Source organism: Eptesicus fuscus, chromosome 1 (genome assembly GCF_027574615.1).
Source record: "Eptesicus fuscus isolate TK198812 chromosome 1, DD_ASM_mEF_20220401, whole genome shotgun sequence".
NCBI lineage: Eukaryota > Metazoa > Chordata > Mammalia > Chiroptera > Vespertilionidae > Eptesicus > Eptesicus fuscus.
Genome location: NC_072473.1, coordinates 109,736,162 through 109,756,266, shown reverse-complemented (window position 1 = coordinate 109,756,266; position 20,105 = coordinate 109,736,162). Strand labels below are relative to the sequence as shown.

The window sequence follows — 20,105 nt, the reverse complement described above, 5'->3', positions numbered from 1 at the left end:
CTGCATCCATTAAAATATTTTGAGGTGAATATAGTCAATAAAAATATTTATGATGGCTGCAGATTATTTCATTGTATGGAAATGGCATAGTTCACATAAATGTCCTATTGATAGATATTTGGGTTGCTCTTATGACAATGCCACTGAAATATCCTTATACATACAACTTTGTGGATTGCCATAGTCTTGCCTTAGGAGAAACTTGTAGCATAGGAGCTGCTAGTTCCAGGTTACTTCAGGTGACCTCTTAGATAATTAGACTGTCTTAATGCTTCTTCATCCCTCAACAGAATAGAAGAAAGATCATAGAATTTAGAGCAAGTTCAACCTTTCAGTCACTTACAATCTGAATGTCAGTTTCATCACCTATTATAGAGAATACTAGAGGCCCGTAGAACGAAGATTCATGCAATAGGCCTTCCTTCCCATGGCTGCCGGCACCAGTTTTCCTCCGGCACCTGGGACCCAGGCCTTTGCTCTGGCTGTCATCTCCCATCTTCACTCCAGCTGGCCGGAGTCTTCAGTCTTCTCTGCTCCAGCTGGAGCACCACTTCTGTAGCTTCCTCTGCTCCCCACCCTCCCCCTCATAGCAGGTATTCTGCCCCGCCTGGCCGCTCTGCACCTGTGTATGCAAATTTACCTGCCATCTTTGTTAGGTTAATTTGCATACTCACCCTGATTGGCTAGTGGGTGTCATGGAGGTATGATTAATTTGCATATTTCTCTTTTATTAGTGTAAATTAATGATAGCTAGGTCACAGGACAGTAATGAGAAATAAGTGTAATAATGTAAACAAAAGGTTCTCATAAACTTTAAAACACTTAAATGCAGAGATTGTCTTCTTTTTTAACATCAATATGTTAAGAATTCAGAGGCAGTTTTAGTGGATCCAGTCTGCCATATTCCACACACTGAGAGGGTCCCAAAAAGGCTCTGAGAGCTTGTGACCATCTAGAATAACATTTCTGAGTCCCCAGACCTGAATTACCTGCCTAGAGGGTGAGGGGGGCACTTTAACCTACCAAATGTCTAGTTGCCATGTACTAGATGGCATTTGGCTCCCCAGGTTTCATGTTACATGGCATTCACCTGTTTGCCATTGACTGTTTTACCAGGGAGGAAAGTTTATCATGTTCTCTTCCTCATTTGGCCCTCTATAAATATAACCAGTTTGTGTGGGCCTGAATTGAACACTCTGGCAAGAAACCAATGTTCTCAGGAAGAAAGAGATAATTTGCATTACAACACAAATTGCATATTCCCTTCCAAATGTCTGGTGCTTTTGCTTTCAAAAAAAAAGGGGGGGGGGGTGGCTGCTGTTCCTCATCACTAGCCAAAAGCATTTATAGATTTTTTTTAATCCAGAAGGAAGCACAGAGCAAGAATGGTGCTCTTTTATAAGATATTTTGAAATACCAAGTATAGTACCAGCACCCAGCAAGTGCTCAATAAATGCTATTTGGTCTTGATCTCTGTCTTTCTCCAGGTTATTTTTTATTGAACTTATTGGGGTGACACTAGTTCGTAAAACCATACAGATTTCAAATGTACAGCTCAACAAAACATTGCACACTGTATCATGCACCCATCACCCCAAGCAAAGTCTCTTTCCATCCTCATTTATCCCCCCTTTGCCCACCTCCACCTACCCTCCCCCTTCCTACTATCACCAAACCTCTCTCTCTCTCTCTCTCTCTCTCTCTCTCTCTCTCTCTCATCAATCCATTCACCTTCTTTTATCCAGTCCCCCAACCCCTCCCCTCTGACAGCTGTCAGTCTGTTTCATGTATCCATGCTTCTGTTTCTACTTTGTTCATTATATTCCACATATAAGTGAAATCAGATGGTATTTGTCTTTTTACTACTTTCTATTAAAGACAGAATAACTAAGGGGATAGAGAAAATAAATAAACCTATGAAAGAAATTCTTAAATTATGTGGAAGACAAGAGTGGGTAAATGAGAACAAAATATAACAGAATCTCAGGGGGCCTGGAAGTATTGGCAGAAAAGTGTCCGAACCTCAAGCATCTAAACTTAAGTGGCAACAAAATTAAAGACCTCAGCACAATAGAGCCACTGAAAAAGTTAGAAAACCTCAAGAGCTTAGACCTTTTCAATTGTGAGGTAGCCAACCTGAACGACTACCGAGAAAACGTGTTCAAGCTCCTCCCACAACTTACATATATCGATGGCTATGACCAAGACCACAAGGAGGCCCATGATTTGACGCCAAGGGCTACGTAAGAGGGCCTGCACAAGGAGGATGAGGAGGAGGAGTAGGAGGAGGAGGAGGAGGAGGAGGAGGAGGAGGAGGAGCAGGAGTATAATGAGGATGCTCATCTAGCGGAAGATGAAGAGGAGGAAGAAGAGGAGGAAGAAGGTGAAGAGGAGGATGTGAGTGGAGAGGAAGTGGTGGATGAAGAAGATTATAACGACTGGGAAGTAGCCGATGAGGAAGATGAAGAAGAGTCTGGTGAAGAAGAAAAGGGTCAGAAGCGAAAACGAGAACCTGAAGAAGAAGAAGATGACTAAGTGGATAACCTATTTTTAAAAATTCCTATTGTAATTTGACTGTTTTTACCCATAACCCCCCCCAAATCCTGCCCCCTGAAACTCACTTTTTTTCTGATTGTAACGTTGCTGTGGGAAGGAGAGGGGAAGTGTACTGGGGGTTATGGGGAGAGGGTGGGCAGGAGGGGGTGGAATAAAATACTATTTTTACTGCCCAAAGAAAAGAAAAGAAAAATATAAATATAAGTCATGTTGGAAACTATAGTGCTAGAAGAAAACAAAGACATAAAAAAGGATTGTGGTTCTTTATATGCCAAGGGCAGTGAGTATCTCATTGGTTTTTCTAATCCCTGTGCTCAACAGGGGATTGATGGTGAAGTAAGGCAGGCCTGGACTAGGGTGATGGCATAGGGATAGAAAATATTTCAAAGAATGCTACAAATAATGACCTGAAGGCACTTGATGATTGACTGGCTACAGGATGAGAGTCCCAGACTAGCAATGCCAGAGGAACAGTAATAACAAAACGGAGTAGCACACAGTAGGTTCAAGAAATATGCTGAAAGTAGATAAGATCACAGAACCATCTGTCCTTAGTCATAGAAACAATTTCCTGGGGGAAAGCATGAGAAATTTGTGTAAATAGGGTAGGTGTGCTAATAATTTTGTTTACTTCATTCACACTTATAACTCTTAAATAAGAACGTTTCTCAATGCCTAGCTACCTATACCTGAGGCATTAGTTGTATAGGGCTTTAGGACCCAGCGAAACTGGAGTCTAGAAATAAAGTGGTCCAGGAATTACTATTTCATCTCAACTCTTCAAGCCTCAACAAGCTGATCTTTGAATTGAAAGGAAACTGCCAAGAAAATGAAAGTTCCTATTTACTTTGACAGATAAAGTAGGTTTTGCAATGTCACCCAATACTGTATCTTACAGTGACAGAATAGGCATAATAGGAAGGAGTAGGCCATTAATTGGGGTCTATGTCAAAAGTAATTCCACTGGATGAGAGCCATGGCATAGCTACCAAGTGAAGGTCAGAAAAGAGAGGCAGAACAAGAAGAGAGTTCATGGATTTACCAGATCTTATCAAGTTGAAGATCTTTTGAATGAATGGAATGAGGACTCACAGGGAAGTATGGTACAATCCCACCATGTTTCTCAAGACAGTGGAGGAAGAGAGTAAATCTTAAATGTTCTCATCACAAGAAAGAAATGGTAATTATATGACATGATGGAGTATCAGCTAATGCTAGGGTGGGATTCATTTCATAATACACAAGTATGTCAAATTAATATGTTGTACACCTTAAACTTCCACAATCTTATATATAATTACATTGCAATTAAGTTGGAAAAATAACAAATAAAATAAAATTTAAAAAGTAAAGGAAGGACTATTCTTGATGACTTTTGGCAGACAGAATATTTTATACATACTTTAAAGGCAAAACCCCAGTGTAACATTTTGTAATTTTTTTTCTATAATTTTTTAATGGTGAAAAGAATCCTTCTACTTCTTGCTTTCCCTCTGTATTTGCATATACATTTTCTCCATAAATTCACGTCTGCCCCATGTGCAAAATACATTCATCTTATCCCAACATCCTTAAGAAGTCTCAACCAATTACAGCATCAACTCTTAAGTCTAAAATCTCAACTAAATATCATTAGTTCAAAAGTTCCAAAAATCATAATATAAGTCAGTTACTGGTGAGATGCTGGCTATGGTCCATTCTGGTCAAAATTTTCCTCCATCTCTGTACCCGTGAAACTAGAAAACAAGTTATCTGCTTCCAAAATACAATGGTGGGACAGGCATAGGATGACATTATAGATATTCTCTCTAAATTGGAGGAAAATAGCTAAGTCATATATGGAACAGAATCCTTCACTTATTCATGCAATAAGTAGTTATTGGTCATCTACTATGTGCCAGGCACTGTACTTAAAGCAGAAGATACAGCGGTAACTGGGGTGGACAAGACCCTATTCTTGTGGAAATGCTGTAAACAAGATTCAATGCTGTCTAAACAATGCACTTTATCTGCCTTCTTAGAATCTGCACTGACCAGCAAGAGTACAGGAGTGCTAAGATGGAGAGAAAACACGTTGTTGAGTGCCAGCTAGCCAGTCTTGGTGAAAGGCCAGGTCAGCTCATGTCAGCACATGCTTGAGTAAAATTAACAAGCAGGCTCCTATATATAAAATTCTTGGAGACCATTCTAGGGAAACAGCACAAACTATAAGTACCTGCTATAATTAGAAAAACACAGGAGTTGATAACAAATGGGAAAATGTGTTTTAAGAAGGTTGAAGAAGGCGAACAGTCACTGCTTCCCACACTCCTCTTTGTGAGACTGTCATGAAACACAGTAGTCTTTCCAGCACATCTAAGAACCCACAGTGGCAGCAGAAGAAAAACACTATAATCTCTCTTAATCTTTCTCACAGTTTTGGTAGTTTTTGAGACTTCAGTGAACAGATGGCACTTAACATTCAACAACCAAAGAGCCACTTTTAATTGGAATCCTGACTCATAAAAGTGTGTAACAAATTGATTAAAAAGTAATAGTACATTCATCAGGGAATCTAAATACTTCATTTTGAGGACTTCTACTTCAGGTTCAATGAGGGACAATCTCTAGAGGTACTAGAATTTTCTTTTAATTTTCTACTGTGGGACCTGGATAAGGTACTAGTTTGCTGTGAGAAGGTCACTCCATGCCTCCTCTCCTGAGACCCAAACCACTGCATGCTACACCCCCTCCCATGTCCTGGATAACAGCCAAAGATAATTAGCCTGACTTTAGGACACAAAAGTCCTCTTCCTCTCAACAGGTCCATAACCTTTTATGGAAAAGAAGGTTAATGAATGTTAATAGTAAGCTTTACTTCTTTGTTTCATAAACCCTGTCAAGTTTAACTGGACTCCTTGCCTCCAATTTCTGACCTCCAAACCACCTTTCATGCTCCTGGCAGAGTTACCATCATAAAACATTTATCTGACTATGCCATGCTTTTTCTCCAGTTCCTTCAGTAGCTCTCCACTACTAACAGAGTCAAGTTCAAGTTCTTTATTTTATTATTCGTTGCCCTCCCATATTTTATACCACCTTTTCAGTCTCATCCTTCACTGCCCATGTCCTGTTCCACTCTGCCCTGGGCTGTGAGCTCTCCAGCCACATAAGGCTATTGATGTACTTTCATGTATTTGTGCCACTGTTCATTCCAAATTCCTCTGCCAGGAAGATCCTTCCTTCCAATCTCTATCTGTCAAAATTCTCCTCATCTTTCAAAGCCTGGCTTAAAGGCTACCTATTTTTGAAGTCTTGCTTAATTCCCTTGGACGGAATTAATCCCTCCCTTCTCTGGGCTAGCATAGTACTTGGTTTATATTTCTCTTAAGGTACTGAAACTATGCCTTGGGTTACAGTTATGTAGGTATGTTTTCATCACCCTCCTTAAAAGCAAAAATTGTGTTTAAGTTATCTCTGTATCCTTGTCCAAAGCCCCTACTCCCAGTGCTTGTCACACAGAGCTGCTAAATATTGAACAAATGAATTCAAATGGTAATAATATATGTTATGTGATTATAATTATGCATAAGGGGTTTTTCCATGTATTTATCAACATAGTCCACTATACTTGGCACTACACATCCCATGGGCATTTAATAAATGACTTCAAAATAAATGGTGAGGATATATACATATATTTTAAATTTTAATTTATTTTTTTGCCTACTGAGTTTCATTTTGAGATTCATGCAAGTAGTCATAGTTTAAGTGACTTCCAAGAACAACAGACAAGAACAAAAGCAATTCAACACATAGAAGCTCAGAGTTGAGCTCCATTTCAGCATCTTATGATAATTTGTACAGATTGCAATTACTGATCAATCAATTTGACATACAATAGCTCAGGGAATAGCATTTACTAAAAAAGAAATCAGCAATAAGAAAACTGTTCCCCACAGGGGTACCCTTATCATATACTTGGGCCTGGTGAACAAAGGTAACAGTGCCACTAGGTTCTGATCTAGAGATATTTCCAGCTCTCAAATGCCTTCAAAAATCCATATGCAGCTATAGCAAACTGCCCCTAGCTTGGCTTAATCTTTTGTATTAGCTCATTAATGAGTCTGGATTCCTTCCCCATTTTCCATGGTATATTATCAGGAAGGAACAAAGGCTCAGGCAGCAGGGGTCAACTTTAGCTTTTCTTTTTCTTTTTTTCTGGACCAGTAGTCTCTGATCCCAGACTTTGGATAACAAATTCCATAGTTCTTTGATAGTAGAGCCAACGGAATGGGTCTTCTGTGCCTTAGGCTCTGCAATGCAAAATAGAGCTTTGGGAATTTGGGCCTAGGCAGTGTTCCTGGCATCTGTGACATCACCCCTAACAGCTGAGAGTGATGATGTCTCAGGAAAGCTCGTAGTCCCAAGCCCTATGAATTCTTTCTGCTCTGCCAGCATGTGCAACACACACATACACATTCATGAACATATTATACACCACACAAAATCATTCTAAATACCTCCTTTGAGACATCTGCCAATAAGGATATCATGTCAGCCGGGTTTTAAATTTAGGAACCTCTCACCATCTTCAACCAGAGAGCAAAATGCAAACGGAATGCAGATTAACTTGTCCTGAACTTTATAGCTCTGAAGTCTCTTCACTTGATACTATCCTTCCATGAAAGGTCCTGGTGGGGTTGAAGATTAAAATGGGGCTCTGAATCATGTGGTAAGATCTATAAGCTGTACTCTAAGGGCAGCCTGCTTATTTATAGATCCTCCACTTTAGGGCAGAGTTCAAACTTGGGAAAATCTGAAGAACTTCATTTAAACCCACAATCATATACAATCATCCTATCTAATAAAGAGGGAATATGCTAATTGGCCCTCACTCCATTGCAAAAATGACGGTGCCCACAGCCAATAAGGAGGGAATATGCTAATTGATTGCCCCACCCTCAAAGATGGTGGTGCCCACAGCCACAAGATGGTGGTGCCCAGTCCCCTCAGGCCACTCCATGCGCCTTCCTTCGGAGTCCCCCAGTCCCCTCAGCTCCCCAGCCGCCCAGGGCTGGCCTGAGGCGCAGGCAAGCCTTGGATGGCGGCTGCCCAGCTTCTTAGAGCCACCTGAGGCTCCGGTAACCAGGGCCGGCCAAGGCTTGCGCTGCCGGCAGTGGCAGCAGCAGAGGTGTGATGGGGCATCTCCTTTTCCTGATCGCCAGGTCCCCTCCCACCACTGAGGGCTCCCGGACTGTGAGAGGGGGCTGGCCAGGCTGAGGGAATGCCCCCCTCCAGTGCATGAATTTTCGGTTGCACGATATTTGTGCAAGAATAGGCCTTCCTTCCCCTGGCCTCACTCCCAGCCGCCCGGGAGCCGGCAAGTCCCTGCTCCCAGCCTGCTTGGGAGCCAACAAATCCCCGCTCCCCAGCCACCTGGGAGCTGGCAAGTCCTCGCTTCTGTCTGGAGCACCACTCCAGTAGCTCCCTCTGCCACCCCCTTTCCCCTCATAGCAGGCTTCACTCCACTCTGTGCCTACATATGCAAATTAACCTCCATCTTTGTTTGGTTAATTTGCATACTCACTCTGATTGGCTGTGGGCGTAGCGGAGTGATGGTTAATTTGCATGTTTCTCTTTTATTAGGTAAGATAATTTATCATCTTCATTTTCCATTCAGTTACTTTGAGCCAAACTAAACTTTAAATAGTTCAAAAATCTGTTGAAGCTTGGCTAAATATATTTTTCCAAGAATCTTTAGCATTTAGATTATTATATTTAGAATTTTTAAATCATTTAAACAACAACCAAAACTAGAAAAGTTATAATTTCTCCATTCCAGAAATTGGTAAACTGAGGGATGGAGAATCAAGTCACTTAAAAGGTCACTCCCAACTTCCCTTATGTTAACTCTTCCTACTATCATAACATGAAGCAAAAGAGTAGGTATAAATGGAGGAATTTAGCAAAAAAAGGAAAAAACTCATGGACAAGGACAACAGTGTGGTGATTGCCAAGGGGAGAGGGGTCAGGGGGAAGTGGAGGAGGAGATAGGGGGGATAAATGGTGATAGACAGAGAATTGATTTGGGGTGGTGAACACACTATACAGTATAAAGATGATATGTTGTGGAATTGTGCACCTGAAACCTGTATAATTTTGTTAACCACTGTCACCCCAATCCTATATAATAAAGTGCTAATATGCTAATTAGACCAAACAGCAGAACGACCATCTGGACAACCTTCCTAATGAAGCCGAGGCTACAAGGGGCGAGCCCCTTGCATGAATTTCATGCATTGGGCCTCTAGTAAATTTAATAAAAAGAAAAATACAAATAAGATTTTAATATACCCTTAAAAGTTGAGTGTCTTCTACATGCATTATCTCTAACACTTGTACTAATCCTTCAAGATAGATTATACTATACCCATTTCAAAGATTATGAAACTTGAGTACAGGGAGGTTAAATAATCTGTTCTGAAGCCAGGCACTACAAAGTGACATATTTTGGACTTAAACCCAGATCTACATTTGATTCTAGAGTCTTTGTACTTTCCCCCAAACTAGATTTTATAGTGCTGTGGCACTCAGATTTCTCAGTATGGCTCTAACTAGTAAATCACACACCAAAAAGACTTCACAACAAAATCAGGTAATATTGGTTTAAGAAAGACTGCTGTGGAACAGTGAACATTACAATCCCAAATAGATTTTTGAACATTTAAACAGGATACATAATATTTCTCTAGCCACTCACTCCCATGCCTGGCCCACCCCAACACACATGTACATATTTACCTACCTCTTCCCCCTACACCACAATAATGGCCACAACATCAAAAGAGCTGCTAAGTTATATCTACATTTGAGAGATAGAGTCTGGTGGGTCAGTGAAGGTTTTATTGCTTCTCATTGCCGTTTCCATCATAACTAAAACAAATGTGCCTGCTAAGTTGGGTTCCTTCACTGTATTTATAAAACAGTGTTTGTGAATCTACATGTAATACTTTACATTTATCCCTGTAACATTTTTTAAAAATATGTTTTTATTGATTTGAGAGAGAGAGGGAGGGGTAGGGAGAGAGAGAGAGAGAGAAACATAAATGTGAAACATCGATTGGCTGCCTCCTGCATGTCCCCAACTGGGGATTGAGCCCAAAACCCAGGTATGTACCCTGACCAGGAATTGAACCAGTGACCTTTTGGTGCATGGGACAACACTCAACCAACTGGGCCACACCGACCAGGGCTATCCCTATACCATTTCACTTTGTTAGCTTTCTCTGCTATTTCAGTCTACTTAGATATTTTTAGCTACTGATTTTGTTATCTATATACTAGAGGCCCAATGCACAAAATTCGACAAGAGTAGGCCTTCCTTGAATGTTTTACCAAGATTTCCAGGATTCTTAATTTCATTAATGTAGAAACTCACAAACTTAAAAAAAAAAATAGTAGGCCTTCCTTCCCCTGGCTGCGGCAGGCACCAAGGACCCTGGCTTCCCTCGCAGCCCCGGATTCGTCTGGAAGGACATCTGGTCTAATTAGCATATTACACTTTTATTATTATAGATTAGCTTAATCCCACCTAGCTTCGTGCCATCTCTAAATATTAGATGCATGTTTTCTCTGTCCTCAGTTAGGTCACTGGTAAAAACTTCAGGTAGTAAGGGTCAAGTACAAAGCAAACAACCAAAAGCCTCTTTCCAGACTGACATTGATATGTTAAGAAAACACTCTTCAGGTATGATGTCTAATTAGCTACACTTTATCAAACCGTATGATTATTTAGTCAACATTTCTTGCCACTTGTTGAAAAACGATCTTAGGAACATTTGTTAAATGCCTTGTTGCAACCTAGACATACCATGTCTGTGCCATTCTTCTGATTTAGTAAGATCAGGTGTGCATGGAAGTGAGACCTGGTTCCTGATTTGTTCTGAGTGAGCCCATAGTGACTTCTAGTAATTATCGTGGTGACTTCTGAAAGCTCGTGCTCTCCAAGAATCTAGTCCAGAATTTTGCTAAGATGTGCAGCATGATCCCTGACTTGTAGTTTCCACAATCTAGTTTCTCCCCTTATTAAAGGTGAAGGTAGAAGGTGCCTGTCTATAGTCTTTGGTTCTTTCATTTGTTGTGATGACTCAAAATTTTCTAACAGTGATATCATGATAATAAGAAGATTCTTCAGTGAACTGGGAAGTAACTGATCCGAACTTGGGCCTCATTATTTATGATATACTGTAATAGTAATTTTCTTAGGTTCTTTGCTCTTTTTTTTTTTTTACAGTGAGGAAGGGAAAAGGGATAGAGAGTTAGAAACATCAATGAGAGAGAAACATCGACCAGCTGCCTCCTACACCCCCCCTCCCCACCACAGGGGATGTGCCTGGAACCAAGGTACATGCCCCCGACCGGAATCGAACCTGGGACCCCTCACTCCCCAGGCCGATGCTCCATCCACTAAGCCAAACCAGTTAGGGCTTCTTTGCTCTTATTAATTGCATGCCCATAATATAGAATAGATATTACTATGAAAAGTGATGACTTAGCAAAATATGGACTATGAAGAAAATATCTAAATCAACATAATTAAACAAATAAGATCATACTTTAACCCTACTAAAAAATTATCCAATAAAATCCAATAATAATGTAATTTCCACTTTGAACATTAATTAGAACTCTGCAGGAAATATTCTACTTAACTGTTGCTATACAAAATCACTGTGGTTGCTAAGGCAGCCATATAGTTAAGGATACAGAATTGATCCCATTGTTAATATTTTACCTTTACTAAGTACTAATATTGAACCTATACAGAATATGGAAACATCCCTGATCATGTGTCAAATAAGTTTGCAGTTGAAGGTTAAGTCTCAAATAACCATGGGCATACAAGACAGAGGCCAAACATTTAATTGAGCTTATTTACACAGGACTGCCATCCAGGGACAAAATTATTTGTTCTGTAGAGACAAGCTAATTTAAAACAAATTGCTCAGTACTTATTTCCATTGGACTTTGTCAGAATCCTAATGACTTTGGCAAGGAAAATTTAGGTGTTGGTCTGCAATGTCAAATAAGACACTTTGGGCTCATTAGTACAGGAACATAGGCCCTAAAAAATCACGTTGGAACATCACATTCAATGGGACTCGACCAAGCCATTCACACTCTTCCATTTGGTCACTATTTTAAGCAATAGTTCATTTTAGGAGGTGGCTGATGGGAATTGGAAGGCATCCTGTGATTGCCTTGTTTTTGTAGATATTTAGTATACTCATTGAATGAATGCTCAAATGAAAAAATGACTCATATGAGATTAAATCTTAAATGTTAGCCTTAAGGGCACCCTGAGATTTTTATTCTTTTAGCAGTTGGAACCCTTTGTTTAAGTGTAATCTTACTCAGAAGACTGATATGTAAAGCAGATTTTTAAAATATAGCTGCTTTGGATAAAATAGGAATGGGGGACTCAGAACAACCCCATAGCACCTCTCCCACATCACTACTCCCTATGGAACATATTCTGAATATGCTGCCTAAACAACTGAGCTAATGGGTACATAAGCCCACTGACTAATATTATGCTAATTTTGCCATACTGGAAGGAGAGAGAAGGCACTAGATAAATTATTACAGGTTTCCCAGGAAGGTGGAGGAGTTGAAATCCGGAACATGAGAATGAAAGGATGACTGTTCCTAAGTGTGGATAGGAGCCTAAGTCCGAATATGAGTGAATATAAGTCCATGAGCAACAGGTCCTGCTGACACTGCCTGCTTTTGGTTCAGTGATCCCAGCAGAGACAGCCCACCCCCCACCACCCCCTGACCCGTGTGCAACAACTGTTCAATGGGTTTAATGAGGCTACAGGCACTGAGGTGTACTTGTTATAACCAAACACTAGTTAATGTCCATAACAAGAGATAAATAATTAACAAGATCTTGGCTCATGCTGTATTGTTTTTTGTTCCTAATATGAACTGCTTAAGGATGGGTTTCTGCTATGGTTGGGAGTACTGTATAAGAAAATGTGGAAGCACAATAATGGCACTAAAGAATATTGATATGTTCATTTCCCAGTCCCAGCTTTGTTATACACTGGCAATTTGACTTTGGGCAAGTCATTTCACTCTCTTGGCTATAATCTCCTCATCTGTAAAATTAGAGGGTTGGACCTTCTACCACCTAAAGGATCCTTCTAACTATAATTCTGTACTTATGTAACCCTGCTCATTAGTACAGAAATGGGTTAATATTGAATGTGAAACATGCCTTAAATTGAATCTAAATTCAGAAATAAATTGAGTGAACAAGGTTGAGTTCTTCAAATGAATTGATCAATAAAATGTTGTATATATTGAGCACCTACTCTATATATCTTAGGTACTATAAGAAAGAGAAAATTATATGCATGATCCTAGACTTAAGGAGCTGACAGTCCAGAGGCAAGATACATATTCATAAATATATATAGATGAAAAGTTATTTCTGAATTCCTCAAATAGTATTTTAAAATAGTTATAACAATATAGTGTTTATAGTAAAGGTTTATGGAGGTAAAGAGCAACCATTTATAACCATTTATTTCAAAATGTAGTGTTACATTTTACCAGTAACTAAATGTAAATAAAATATGAGACCCTGTGGATTTCAGAGATATTTTGGAAATATATTTCTAACTGTAAATCTGGTAGCCTTTACAGTTTAATAGAATTGCCTTTTCACATGTAGAATTTGTATTTCCATAGCTAACACTTCCCATACTTCTAACTAAAAAAACAACAAAAATTCATGAAAGTACAATACTGCAATAAAAAAAGACAATGTATTTATTTTCATTGTTAAATCAATATTACCACAACACTGTTATCAACTACATTTTGGCTCAGCACTCCTGACTCATCTATTATTTTTTAAAAATCATAAATATGCAAGCAGTAAGATACATGACCCAATTTAAATATCTTTAATCTTGTATATTCCAAATATAGAAAAGAGTTCATTTCAAAAAAATTTAATATGAAATACTTGGGAATACTTCTTGATGTAGTGTTGTTAAACTGTACATAGTAATTAAGATATTAAAAACATATGCTCCCCCAAACCACCAGACATTGTAATTATTTTTCAGGCTATTAAGCAAAATGACAGAAGATTTTTTTATGATAAATGTGTTTTGTAATGCATCAGCTAATTCCCTTTTACTTCATGAAATAATGTTTAGCTCCACAGAATCTAAGTCTGGTATTTAAAGACCAACACACATTGTCCTTTTGAAACTCAAACGTCATTCATTGGCTCTTGTTAACATGTCATTGTAGATTCTCTCTCTCTCTCTCTCTCTCTCTCTCTCTCTCTCTCTCTCTCTCTCTCTCTCTCTCTCTCTCTCTCTCTCTCTCTCTCTCTCTCACACACACACACACACACACACACACACACACATTCTGGCTCCATATGGAAATGGAAATAATTTGAGTTCTGCCATGCTATTCATATATGAAGAAGTGTGACAAGACAGTGAGATATAATTCCATTTGGAAAGTCCTTTTATTTAAATTTGACTCTCAAATGATTTCTTCTTTCATTTAGAAATTTTACATCAGTGTTGGCTTTCCTAACAACCATTGGACTAGAGAAGTGTTTTATGAATCTCACTGGTTTTATTGTAAGAAGACTATGAAATAAGTTATTCAGACTTATATTCTATCATGCCTGAGGTTTGTTTAAAGTTTTTCTTTTTAATCACATGCTAAGGAATGTCTTAGGTACTTCTCTAGCATTTAACAACCTTACTAGTTATTAAAAATTTAGCTTTCTATTTCATGATACTAAAGTAGCCTGTCAAGAATCTTAAAAATACTTTTCAGGTGTTCACGAAGGGGAATGGAGTGAAGACATTTCACTTCTACATTTTAAAATTTTCTTTCACCATTTAACATCATTCTATGAATTAGAGATAGCTAATAGAAAGATTGTATGCTATCTATAACTCAAACTTATGTTACAAAATACCTCAGTTTCCATACTATACAGTGTGGTAGTATTCTAAGGACCTTCAATTGAGATTTGATAAACAACATGCTTGTTCTTTCTTTGCTTCTGATTTTAGAACTTTAGACCACAGAAATTGCCATATTAGGGACTTGGAAATCTTTAGACAAATTAATGAGTTTCTGTAATGTGCGTTTCTGCATATCTTTTATATATGGATCTTGTTTACCATAACAAGGTGTGCCATGTCTTTTTAGAAGTAGAAGGAAAGAGGACAACACACTGAAATCAGTAGCCCTCGATTGTAGGTCTAGTTCTACCACTTACTACATGTAGGTCACTTAGCCTTCTAGTGCCCACAGTTTTTCACTGGGCAAATATAGGTAATAGTACCTGTTTCTCTGAGCCATTGAGAAGGTAAGTTTTTCTAAGATACATGAAAGAGCTTTATAAACTGAAGTGTGCTCTGCAAATGTATGGCAGAATTATTATCATTCATATGGAGTCACATGACTAACTAGATCTAACTCTGGTGTAGGGAAATTTAGGGGTGATAAATGCAAAAGTGTTTTTATAGTTTAATATTTTCATAGCCTAATGAGAACAAGGCGGAAAAACAGAAGAATTGGGTGAGGGGAAGGGCAAATGTAAGTTCCATATTCCCAGGCTGGAAGACTGGTGGGAAGGGAACAATATATGAAAAGGTGAGAAGTTACAAAGTAGAAAAGAGTGATCTGGGAATACAGTGTTTTCAAAAGAGTGGCAGAGCAGAGAATAGAGTCACAAGACTTGTTCACAAGATGATGCTGGGTTAAAGCCAGACCTTGAGCCACAAATCACAAAATCACACAACTGGAAGGGATCTTAAGATGCCACCTAGTCTACTCCTCCACCATTCAGCAGGACATGTCAACCATTCCAAACAGATAAGACATTATCCAACTTTTCTTTTTTTTTTCTTTTATTAAGGTATTATATGTGTATATATCTTACCATTGCCCTCCCCCCCCACACCACTCCGATACATGCCCTCACCCCCCAAAGTTTTGCATCTGTTGGTTATTCTTATATGCATGCATTCAAGGCTTTCCGTTGATCTCTTATCTCCCCCACCTCTCCCTAACCTTCCCGCTGTAATTTGACAGTCTTTTTGATGCTTTACTGCCTCTGTGTCTTTTTGTTCATCAGATTATGATGTTCTATATTATCTACAAATGAGTGAGATCATGTGGTATTTTTCTTTCATTGACTGGCTTAATTCACTTAGCATAATGTTCTCCAATTCCATCCAGGTTGCTACAAATGGTAATAATTCCTTCTTTTTTATGCCAGCATAGTATTCCATTGTGTAGATGTACCACAGTTTTCTAATCCACTCATCTGCTGATGGGCATTTAGGCTGTTTCCAAATCTTAGCTACTGTAAATTATGCTGCTATGAACATAGGGGTGCATATATCCTTTCTGATTGGTGTTTCTAGTTTCTTAGGATATATTCCTAGGAGTGGGATTACTTGGTCAAAAGGGAGTTCCAATTTCAGTTTTTTTGAGGAAACTCCATACTGTTCTCCACAGTGGCTGCACCAGTCTGCATTCCCACCAGCAGTGCACGAGGGTACCTTTTTCTCTGCATCCTTGCCAACACTTGTCGTTTGTTGATTTGTTGATGATTGCCATTCTGACAGGTGTGAGATGGTACTACATTGTCGTTTTGATTTGCATCTCTCAGAAAATTAGTGACTTTGAGCATGTTTTCATGTGTCTCTTGGCCTTCCTTCTGTCTTCTTTCGAAAAGATTCTATTTAGGTCCGGTTGCCCATTTATCTTCCTCTTATTAAGTTGTATAAGCTGCCTGCAGATGTTGGAGATTAAAGCATTATCAATGATAACATTTGCAAATATGTTCTCCCATACAGTGGGCTTTCTTGTTTTGTTGATGGTTTCTTTTGCTGTGAAAAAGCTTTTTATTTTGATGTAGTCCCATTTGTTTATTTTCTCTTTAGCTTCCATTGCCCTAGGAGCGGTATCAGTGAAGAAGTTCTTTCGGCATAAGTCTGAGATTTTGCTGCCTGTGGATTCCTCTAGTATTTTTATGGTTTCCCGTCTTATGTTTAAGTCCTGTATCCATTTTGAGTTTATTTTTGTGTATGGTGTAAGTTGGTGATCTAGTTTTATTTTTTTGCATGTATCTGTCCAATTTTCCCAACACCATTTATTGAAGAAACTGTCTTGGCTCCATTGTATGTTCATGCCTCCTTTGTCAAATATTAATTGAGCATAGTGGTTTGGGTTGATATCTGGATTTTCTATTCTATTCCATTGGTCTATATGTCTGTTCTTGTGCCAGTACCAGGAAGTTTTGAGAACAGTGGACTTGTAATACAGCTTGGTATTGAGATCCCTCCTCCTTTATTCTTCTTTCTCAGGATTGCTGTGGCTATTCGGGGTCTTTTCTTATTCCAGATGAATTTTTGGAGTGTTCTTTCTAAGTCTGTGAAATATGCCATTGGTATTTTAATGGGGAGTGCATTGAATCTATAGATTGCTTTGGGTAGTATGGACATTTTAATGATGTTGATTCTACCAATCCATGAACATGGTATGTTCTTCCATCTGTTTATGTCTTCCTCTATCTCTTTTTTCAGTGTTCTGTAGTTTTTGCGTATAGGTCTTTTACCTCCTTAGTTAAATTTATTTCTAGGTATCTTAATTTTTTTGGTGTGATAGTAAATGGGATTGCTTTTTTAGTCTCTCTTTCTGTAAGTTCACTTTTGGTGTATAGAAATGCCATAGATTTCTTGGCATTAATTTTGTATCCTGCTACATTGCCGAATTCATTTATTAAGTCTATTAGTTTTTTGATGGAGTCTTTGAGGTTTTTTATGTACAATATCATGTCATCTGAAAATAAGGACAGCTTTACTTCTTCTTTTCCAATGTGGATGCCTTTTACTTCTTCTTCTTGTCTTATAGCAATGGTCAATACTTCCAATACGAAGTCAAACAGGAATGATGAGAGTGGGAATCCCTGTCTTGTTCCTGTTCTTAGGGAAAAGGGTTTTAGTTTTTTCCCATTGAGTATGATGTTACCTGTGGGTTTATCATATATAGCTTTTATTATGTTGAGGTATGGTCCTTCTATTCCCACCTGGTTGAGAGTTTTTATCAAGAAAGGGTGTTGGATTTTGTCAAATGCTTTTTCTGCATCAATTGATATGAGTATGTGATTTTTATCTCTCAATTTGTTTATGTGATGTATCACATTTATTGATTTGCGGATATTGTACCATCCTTGCATTCCTGGGATAAATCCTACTTGGTCATGGTGTATGATCTTTTTGATGTACTGCTGGATCTGATTTGCTAGAATTTTGTTGAGGATTTTGGCATCTATGTTCATGAGGAATATTGGCCTGTAATTCTCTTTCATTGGGTTGTCTTTATCTGGTTTTGGTATTATGGTGATGCTGGCTTCATAGAAGGAGCCTGGAAGTGTTCCTTCCTCTTGAATTTTTTGGAATAGTCGGAGGATAGGTTTTAGTTCTTCTTTGAATGTTTGGTAAAACTCCCCTGTGAAGCCCTCTGGCCCCAGGCTTTTGTTTGCTGGAAGCTTTTTGATGACTGCTTCAATTTCTTCCATAGTTATTGGCCTATTGAGATGTTTAGATTCTTCCTGATTGAGTTTTGGAAGGTTATATTTTTCTAGGAATATGTCCATTTCCTCCAGGTTGTCCAGTTTGCTGGAATAGAGTTGTTCGTAGTATTTTTTAACAATCATTTGTATTTCGGCAGGGTCTGTTGTTATTTCTCCTCTTTCATTTCTGATTTTGTTTATTTGGGTCCTCTCTCATTGCTTCTTGGTGAGCCTAGCTAGAGGTTCATCAATCTTGTTTATCCTTTCAAAGAAACAGCTCTTGGTTTTGTTGATCTTTTTTATTGTTTCTTTGGTCTCTATGTTGTTTATCTCCACTCTAATCTTTATTATTTCCTTCCTTCTGCTTCCACTGGGCTCTTTTCTTGTTGCTCTCTTTCTAACTCTTTGAGTTGTAGGGTTAGGTAATTTATTACCATTGTTTCTTATTTTTTCCAGTAGGCTTGTAGAGCTATGAACTTCCCTCTCAATACTGCTTTCACTGTGTCCCATAGATTTTGCATTGCTGTGTTTTCATTGTCATTTGTTGCCATGATGTTTTTTATTTCTTCCTTGATCTCTCTGGTAACCCAGTTGTTGTTTAATAGCATGTTATTTAGGCTCCATGTGCTTGATTTCTTTGGATTGTTTTTATTGTAGTTAATTTCCTGTTTTATGCCACTGTGATCTGAGAAGATGCTTGATATGATTTCTATCTTCTTGAATTTGAAGAGACTTTGCCTATTTCCCAACATATGGTCCATCTTTGAAAATGACCCATGTGCACTTGAGAAGAATGTATATTCCGTGGCTTTGCAGTGAAATGTTCTGAAGATGTCAATTAATTCCATCTGGTCTAGTGAGTCATTTAGGAATGCTGTTTCTTTGCTGATTTTTTGATTAGAGGATTTGTCCAATGGTGATAGTGGGGTATTAAAGTCTCCTACTCTGATTGTATTGCTGTCAATCTCTCCCTTGATATCCTCCAGGAGGTTTTTTTATGTATTTGTGTGCTCCTGTATTGGGTGCGTATATGTTTGCAGTTATTTCTTCTTGTTGGATTGCTCCCTTTAGTATTATGAAGTGGCCTTCCTTATCTCTCATTATGTCCTTCAGTTTGATATCTAATTAGTCAGATATAAGTATTGCTACCACAGCTTTTTTTTTTTTCATTTCCATTTGCCTGGAAAACCTTTTTCTATCCCTTCATCCTCATTCTGTGTGCATCTTTTTTTCTGAGGTGGGTTTCTTGTAGACAGCAAATATATGGGTCTTGTTTCCTTATCCAATCCGTTACCCTATGTCTTTTGATTGTGGCATTTAATCCATTTACATTTAAAGTTATTATTGATAGGTACTTATTTGTCGCCATTTTTATTCTTTACCCCTGTGTTCCTTCTTCACTTCCTATTTCTGTTTTTTACAGCAGACCCTTTAGCATTTCTTGCATTGCTGGTTTGATGGTAATAAACTCCCTTAGTCCTATTTTGTCTGTGAAGCTCCTGATTTCACCTTCAATTTTGATTGATAGCATTGCTGGGTACAGTATTCTTGGATTCAGACTCTTCATTTTCATGACTTTGTGTATTTTATTCCATTTCCTTCTGGCCTGATGAGTTTCTGTTGAGAAATCAGTTGCTAGTCTGATGGGAGTTCCTTTGTATGTAACTTTCTGTCTCTCTCTGGCCACTTTTAAGATTCTTTCTTTGTCGTTGGTGTTTGCCAATTTAATTATAATGTGCCTTGGCGTCGGTCTTTTTGGGTTCATTTTGCTTGGGACTCTGTGAGCTTCTTGGATTTGTGTGGGTTTTTCTTCCCTATATCAGGGAAATTTTCTGTCATTATTTCTTTAAACAGGTTTTCTATTCCTTGCTCAGTTTCCTTTCCTTCTTGCACCCCTATTATGCAGATGTTTTTTTTTTTTCGTGTTGTCTCA

General features: G+C 38.5%; 1 protein-coding gene and 1 pseudogene across 1 annotated transcript in view; one reads left to right on the top strand and one right to left on the bottom strand.

The window, feature by feature from the left end:
• GPC3 (glypican 3) overlaps nt 1-20,105 on the bottom strand; it is a 518,803-nt gene that overhangs the window by 121,512 nt on the left and 377,186 nt on the right. The window lies entirely within an intron of this gene.
• On the top strand, nt 1,960-2,535 carry LOC103300094 (acidic leucine-rich nuclear phosphoprotein 32 family member A-like; annotated as a pseudogene).